Genomic DNA, 8,698 nt, shown 5'->3' with positions numbered 1-8,698 from the left:
CGATCGGGGATAACAGCAGCAGCTGCCAGAACAGTGCTACCACAGCTGGCACTGTTGTTCAACAGGCAGGATCAAAGTGCAGAAAACCAGTACTAATAGCGGTCTCCATAGGCATTTCTGTGGCTGCAAAAGGGACCAGGATGGTGAATGGCCTCCCTTGTTCCAGGGTCAAGGATGTCTGTGAGTGGGCATAGAACATTGTCAAAAGGAACGATGAGTTGAAGATGTACAGGACATTGGTTAGGCCACTTTTGGAATATCGTGTGCAATTCTGGTCTCCCTCCTGTAGGAAGGATTTGTGAAACTTGAAACATTTCAGAAATGATTTGCAGGAATGTTGCCAGGGTTGGAGGATTTGAGCTATAGGGAGAGGCTAACAGGCTGGGGCTGTTTTCACTGGAGTGTCGGAGGCTGAGGGGTGATCTTATAGAAGTTTATAAAATCATGAAGGGGCATGGATGGGATCAATCGACAAAGTATTTTCCCTGGGGTGGGGGAGTCTGGAACTAGAGGGCATAGGTTTAGGGTGAGAGGGGAAAGATTAAAAAAAAGGGACCTAAGGGGTAGCGTTTTCACACAGAGGGTGGTGCTTGTATGGAATGAGCTACCAGAGGAAGTGGTGGAGTCTGGTACAACTACAGCATTTAAAATGCATCTGGAATGGGTACATGAATAAGAAGGGTTCAGAGGGATATGGACCAAGGTGCTGGCAAGTGGGACTAGATTAGGTTAGGATATCTGGTTGGTATAGATGAGTTGGACCAAAGGATCTGTTTCCATGCTGTACATCTCTATGACTCTGAGTAGCCAAAGAGTGTGGTACAGGTTGGTATGAATAACATAGGCAACCCCTCTGGGGTTCACATCTCGGGATTACTCCATGTGCCAGTGAGGCGAGGAATAGGAAGACAGTGCAGTGAAAAACATTGCTAAAAGGCTGTCAGATGGATGGCTTCCAATATGTGGATTGTTGGAATATCCTCCAGGGCGATTGGGACCTCAACAAGAAGGAAGGATTTAACGCAAATTGGAGAGGCACCAATATCCTGGCAGGGAGGTTTGCTGGTGTCACTCGGTAGGTGTTTAAAGCAGGTGGGAGAAAGGGAAGACTGCAGATGCTGGAGATCAGAGTCGACTGTGGTGCTGGAAAAGCACAGCAGGTCAGGTAGCATCTGAAGAGTAAGAGAGTCAACGTTTCAGTCATAAGCTCTTTATCAGGAATGGGGCTTGTGGGCCAGGGGTTTGAGAGATCAATGGGAGAAGGCTGGGGCTGGGGGGAAATGTAACTGGAAATTTGTTAGGTAGGTGAAAGTGGCAGGGAAAGGTGATAGGGTGGAGTGGATAGGTGGGAAGGAAAATGGACAGGTCAAGAGGGTGGTGCTGAGTTGGAAGCATGGGACTGGGATAAGGTGGAGGGAGAGGAAATGAGGAAACTGGTGAAATCCATATTGCTCCTGTGTGGTTGCAGGGTCCCAAAGTGGAAGATGAGGTGTTCTTCCTCCAGGTGTCAGGTGGTTTGTGTTTGGTGATGGAGGAGGCCCAGGACCTGCTTGTCCTTGGTGGAGTGAGAGGGGGAGTTAAAGTGTTCGGGGGGATGGGGTTGGTTGGCGCTGGTGTCCCAGAGATATTCTCTGAAACAATCCGCAAGTTGGCGTCCTGTCTCCCCAATGTCAAGGAGACCACATCAGGTGCAACGGATACAGTCGATGACGTGTGTGGAAGTACAGGTAAATCTCTGTCAGATGTGGAAGAATCCTTTGGGGCCTTGGATAGAGGTGGGGGGGAGGTGTACTTGGGATCAATGTGGATTTCACCAGTTTCCTCATTTCCCCTCCCCTGCACATTCTCACAGTCTCAACCCTCCAACTCGGCACCGCCCTCCTGATCTGTCCATCTTCCTTTTCACCTATCTGCTCCATCCTCCTCTCAGACTATCACCTTCCCCCACCCCCCCACCTTCACCTACTTATCATATTCTCCCACTCTCCCCAGCCCCACACCCCTCCCATTTATCTCTCAGCCCCCCTGAACTACAAGCCTGATTCTTGATGGAGGGCTTTTGCCTGAAACATCGAGTCTCCTGCTCTTCGGATGCTGCCTGACCTGCTGTTCTTTTCCAGCAGCGCACTTTCAATGAAGTAGAAGAACAAACAGGAAGAGGTTACTGAACACTGCAGGACTGGCGATCTGAAGTGAATTTGTTCTAATGCAAGGATTATGACACATTAAACAGATGAACTTAGGGCTTGGATTCATGCATATAACTATGACATTGTAGCTATTACTTGGGTTCAAAGAAGGAAAAGAATGGTAGCTTAATGTTCTATATTTTATCATGCAAAATAGAGAGGGATGTAAAAGATGTTGAGGATTATTGATTAGGGAGAATATCACAGGTTTACTGAGGGAGGACATCTTGGAGGGCTTATCCAGTGAGGTCATATGGGTAGAGCTCAGGAATAAGAGGGCTGCAAACCTTGTATTACAGGCTTCCCAACAGCCAGTGGGAGACAGAGGAACATATCCATGGAGAGTCAATGGAAAAATGTGACAACACCAGGTTTGTGGTGATGTGTGATTTTAACATTCTAGAAATTGACAAGGACTCTCTTAAGGAAAGGGGCTTTTGTGTGGGTGGGGGTAGAATGTGTTAGTTGAGTCCAAGAGGATTTCTTGAAGCAATATGTCTCCAGTCCAATTGAGGAAGGGAAATACTTGACCCGGTATTAAGGAATGAGCCCAGTCACGTGATCAAAGTTTCAGTGGAAGAACATTTTGGGAACACTGACCATAATTCTGCAAGTTATACATTACTTATGATGAGGATAAAAGTGGTTCCTGGCAAAATTGGGAGAAGCTAGCGATGGCGATATTAGTCACAAACTGGAGCATATAGATGGGAGTAGCTGTTTGCTGATAATATGAGACTCTTTTAAAGGCTAGTGAATTCCAGGCCAACGTTTCCTGTGAAAGTGAAGGATAATGATGGCTAGATTCAAGTGCTTTGGATGACAATTGGTTAAGCTACTTTTGGAATACTGTGTGCAATTCTGGTCTCTCTCAATATCTTGTGAAACTTCAAGGGGTGCAGTAAAGATTTACAAGGATGTTGTTAGGGTTGGAGGCTTTGAGCTACAGGGAGAAGCTGAATAAACGGAAGCTATTTTCCCTCTAGCATTGGAGGCTGAGGGGTGATTTTATAGAGTTTTATGAAATCATAAGGTACATGTATAGGGTGAATAGTCAATGTCTTTTTCCCAGGGTATGAGAGTCCAATGTCAGAAGGCATAGGTTTAAGATGAGAGAGGAAAGGTATAAAAGGGACCGAAGGGGCAACGCTTTCACACACAGGGTGGTGCATGTCTGGAATGAACTGCCATTGGAAGGGATGGAGGCTGGGACAATTACAACATTTAAAAGGCATCTGGATAGGTACGTGTATTGGAAGGGTTTAGAGGGATATTGGCCAAAGCTGAAAAATGTGTTGCTGGAAAAGCGCAGCAAGTCAGGCAGCATCCAAGGAACAGGAGAATCGACGTTTCGGGCATAAGCCCTTCTTCAGGAATAAGAAGGGTGTGCCAAGCAGGCTAAGATAAAAGGTAGGGAGGAGGGACTTGGGGGAGGGAGGAGGGAATGCGATAGGTGGAAGGAGGTTAAGGTGAGGGTGATAGGCTGGAGAGGGGGTGGGGGCAGAGGCGGAGAGGTCGGGAAGAAGATTGCAGGTCAAGAAGGCGGTGCTGAGTCCGAGGGTTGGGACTGAGGTAAGGTGGGGGAGGGGAAATGAGAAAGCTGGAAAAATCTGCATTCATCCCTTGTGGTTGGAGGGCTCCTAGGCGAAAGATGAGGCGCTCTTCCTCCAGGCATCGTGTTGCCATGGTCTGGCGATGGAGGAGGCCAAGGACTTGCATGGCCTTGGCGGAGTGGGAGAGGGAGTTAAGGTGTTCAGCCACGGGGCGGTTGGGTTGGTTGGTTGGTTGGTGCGGGTGAGGGAAAAGCCAGGTCCAGTTGAGGACAAAGAAGGAAATTTCTGCATGAAGCCAGAGGATGTGGGTGAGGACCTTAGTGAATAATTTGCATGTGTATTCAAAAGAAATGGACATGGTGAATCTAGACAAGGGTATGTTGATAATTCTAGGGCATGTCTATATAAAAAAAGAAGGAAGTATTGGGCTTTTCAAAAATCCATGAGGTTACAAGTTCCCAGGAGCTGATGGTGGCTATTCTAGGGAGGAAATTTCTGGGTCCTTGTACAAAATCTTTAAATCCTCTTTAGTTACAGGAGAGATCCAAGAGGACTGGAGAATAGCCAGTGTTGTTCCCTTGTTTCAGAAGGGCAACACGGATAATATGGGAAATGCAGTGAACCTTATCTCAGTGGTAATTTAGCATATCTGGTCAGTATGGATGGGTTGGACTGAAGGGCCTGTTTCCTTGCTGTACAACTCCATGACTCTATACCGCCAAGCCAAGAGATCTTGGAGATGGGCCAGGATTGACTCACGTTTGAAAAAAAAAAGGACTAATTAGTGACAGGCAGCAAGGCTTTGTGTGGAGAAGGTCATGTCTCACAAACTTGATTGAGATTTTTGAGGAAGTGGCAAAGATCCCTGAAGAGAGCAGAGTGGCAGATATTGTCTCACAGGATTTTAGCAAGGCCTTTGTCAAGGTCTGTCATGGTAAGCGGATACTGGGGGTGAAGTCATATGGCCATATGACCAGTATTGTTGCACAGGGATCAGTATTGAGACCCCTCATTTGTTTATAAATAATTTGGAGGAGAATGTCCATCGTCTGATCAGTAAGTTTGCCGATAACACAAACATTGAGGGAGCTATGGATAATGTGGAGGATTGCCAGAGGATACAGCAGGGTTATAGATAATCTGGAGATTTGGGTGAAGAAATGGCAGATGGACTTTAATCTGGAAAAATATGAGCTGATACATTTGGAAGGTCCAATGCATAAGGGAAGTTACACAGTAATTGGCAGAACCCTTAGAAGCATTAAAGTACAGGGGCTTGAAGCATACAGGGCCACAGTTCCCAGAAAGGGACAATGTCAGTGGATGAGGTAGTCTAGAAGGCATATGGCATGCTTGCCTTCATTGTTTAGGACACAGAGTATAAAAATTGGCAAGCCATGTTGCAGAGCATTAGCAAGGTCGCATTTGGAATATTGTGTACAGTTCTGGTCATTGCATCATGACCAGAAACATGTGAGAGCATTGGAGAGGGTATAGAAAATGTTCTCCAGGATTTTATCTGGTTTGGGAGGTATTATCTGTGAAGGAGATTGGACAAGATTGGTTTTTACTTGAACACCAGAGGCTGAAAGGCAGCCTGATAGAGATTTACAAAATTATGAAAGGCATGGATAGAATGCAGTTTTTTTTCCCCCAGGATAGAAATCTCAATTACTAGCGGACATTGATTTAAGGGTAAAGGGGGAATGATTAAAGGAGGTGGGAGGGGCAATTTCTTTTTCCACAGAGGGAACTTCCTGAGGAAGTAGTGGATGTGGGTGTAATTACAATGTTTAGAAAGAGATGAGAGAAGTACATGAATAGGAAAGGTTTGGAGAGTTGAAGGCCAGGAGCAGACAGGTGGGACTAGTTTAGTTTGGGATTATGCTCGGCATGGACGGGTTGGACTGAAGGGTCTGTTTCCGTGCTGTATGACAATATGACTGACTCAATGTGCCTGGAATGCGCTTTCAGAGGAAGTGGTCGAAGCAGACATTATAGCAATTGGCATTTTGACAGACATGATTGGCAGGAAATAAAAGGATACAGACAATACAATATACAATACTGTTCACCTCCATCAACATCGACCTGGCAAAGGAAACACTTACCACACTTTTAGAAGAGACCATCTCACACACCCCAACCACCATCCAATCACATTACCAACGAAAACATCATGAAGCTAGTGGACGTGTGCCTCACCACCCACTTCACCTTCAACAACATAATCTACAAACAAACCAACGGCACACCCATGGGATCTCCGCTATCAGGATTCATAGCGGAAGCGGTAATGCAAAGACTACAACAAACAGCCCTACCGACCATCAAACCAAAAATCTGGGTCCGCTACACAGATGACACCTTTGTCATCACAAAACGAAACAAGATAGAAGAGACATTTAACATCATCAACAACACCCTCACAGGAATAAAGTTCACCAAGGAGAAAGAAACCAACAACAAACTCGCATTCCTGGACGTCACAGTCAAAAGAAAGGACAACAGAGAACTACAAACCTGCGTATACAGAAAACCGACAAACACTGACCAAATACTTAACTACACCAGCAACCATCCCAACACACACAAACGAAACTGTATCAGAACACTATTCCAACGAGTCGCCACACACTGCAGCACAGACGAACTTTGGAAAACAGAGGAGAACTACCTATACAACGTATTCGAGAAGAACAGATACTCAAAAAATACAGTCCGCAGATTCCTCAAGAACAAACCACGACAAGCAGACCAAACACAGCCAGAAACCCTAACCACCTTACCATACATCAAAGAAGTTTCAGAAATGACAGCCAGACTACTAAGACCCTTCGGAATCCTAGTAGCACACAAACCCACCAACACTCTCAAACAAAAACTAACAAACTTAAAAGACCCAGTACAACCCATGGACAAAACCAACATCATCTCCAAAATTCCATGCAAGGACTGCCACAAACACTACGTAGGACAAACAGGAAGAAAGTTAGCCACCAGGATACACGAACACCAGCTAGTCACAAAAAGACATGACCCTCTCTCCCTCGTAGCCCTACACACGGATGAAAAAAACCACCAATTCGACTGGGACAACACATCTATCCTGGGACAGGCTAAGCAAAGACATGCCAGAGAATTCCTAGAAGCCTGGCACTCCAACCACAACGCCATAAACAAACACATAGATCTAGATACCATCTATCAACCCCTCAGAGAAAGAACAGGAAATGACATCACCACAAATGCCAGGAACCCCATCCAGGACAAACATATAAATAGAAAGCAGGAGACAACAGCTTCGCTTCACTTGGAGGTCACCACTGATGATGTTACCTAGCCAGGTAATGCAACGTTTGGATATCAAACCTACAGCTCAGCGAGCAAACTTACACCCTAAACCTCAACCTGAGCTACAAACCTTCACAAACCTTGCACATACAATACTAGTCCGATTAAAACACCCCTGATTAAGATTTACAAAAAAACCCCAAAACTTCTTATCTCAAAACCAGACAGCTTTTGTTCTTCTCTGTATTTCAGTCTTCTTTCAGTCTCCTTGGGGATATTGCGTCACAGGTTACTGATCGATAAGGGGACCTTTGAAGAGAGCTATTTTGCTGGGCAGTGTGCAGATGCTGTTGCAGTTGAGAAGATGCTCCTCCCAACTGTTCAAATTTCCCTGGTCTTACAATCCAGTGCTTTAGGGGTATATCATTTTAAGATTGTCAATATACCAAATTCAAACTGGATTGGAGTTTGGTATTTTTTGGGGTATAATTTAAACTGATTGGCCTAATTCGATTCTGTTTGTCGTTTCCTGGCAACCAGCTACCATAGCTACACCAGTAGCTGGGGCACGTTACATTATCTTTTTTTTCTGTCAGGTAGTTCTGTAGCTTTTAACTCTCTTAAAGGTACAGTACACCCCACATCTTCACAACACTCACCCAAAATTAACTTGTAGGATAAATTAATTTTGTACTTATGGATGCTTCTTAAACTCGCATTCAGATGCGTTGTGGCACAGCTCTGAAGTAGATGGGTTTTAAACAGAGGCCTCTGGGCTAGGGGAAGCAATGGCCTAGTGGTATTGTCACTAAACTGTTAACCAGGGATGCTGGTAATGAGCCTGGTCCCCAAGTTCAAATTCCACCGTGGCAGCTGGTGGAGTTTGCATTCTGTACAAAATCAGGAATGAAGAGTCTCACAATGACCGTGAATCTATTGTTGACTTTTGGGAAAAGCCCTCCTGGTTCACTGATGTTCTTTAGGGAAGGAAACTGCCATCCTTACCTACATGTGACTCCAGACCACCTAGCTAATGTGACTCAATCACAACTGGCCTCTGGGCAATTAGGGATGTGAATTAAATGCTTCCTGAGCCAGCAAAGCCTTTCTCCTGTGAATGAATACAAAAACCCAGCCAAAAGAGTCTCTAAATATTTCAATCAATCTGTTCAGACCCATCTTTAGAGAAGCAGGGTCTTGAACCCAGGGCTCCTGGGCCAGAGGTAGAAGTATCGCAAGAGCCCAATTTTGCTCCCGTGTTGAATATTGGGAGTAGCAATCCAAATTTTTCACAAGTACTTAAAGGGTGAGGTGCAATGTTACTAAGCGTAATGTGCCTTCAGAGGCATATTGTGCAGTGGTAATGTCCCCATCTCTGAGTCAGGTGGCCAGAGTCCAAGTCTTGCCTGCTCCAGAGGTACGCAATAATATTTCTGAACAAGTTGCTTTGCGGAACGTAAAATGAACAGAATGGTTAGTTTTCAACCATCATTTATTGGTGCCCTGTTGCTCAGAATTTGAAATGCCCATTTTTAGGATGGTGCTTTTGCGTCCAAGGCAGAAACATATGGGATCCTGCTCCCAAGACCTGCTCCAGGTGGATGCTTGTTGCATAATAATAATGGAAAGTCACTCATCATCTGCGACATTCTCTGGTGGAAA

This window comes from Chiloscyllium plagiosum, unplaced genomic scaffold, assembly GCF_037043375.1.
Source record: "Chiloscyllium plagiosum isolate Xiang-an unplaced genomic scaffold, Cpla_swu_hap1 HiC_scaffold_47, whole genome shotgun sequence".
Classification (NCBI taxonomy): Eukaryota; Metazoa; Chordata; class Chondrichthyes; order Orectolobiformes; family Hemiscylliidae; genus Chiloscyllium; species Chiloscyllium plagiosum.
Note: the sequence above shows the minus strand (reverse complement) of the source record.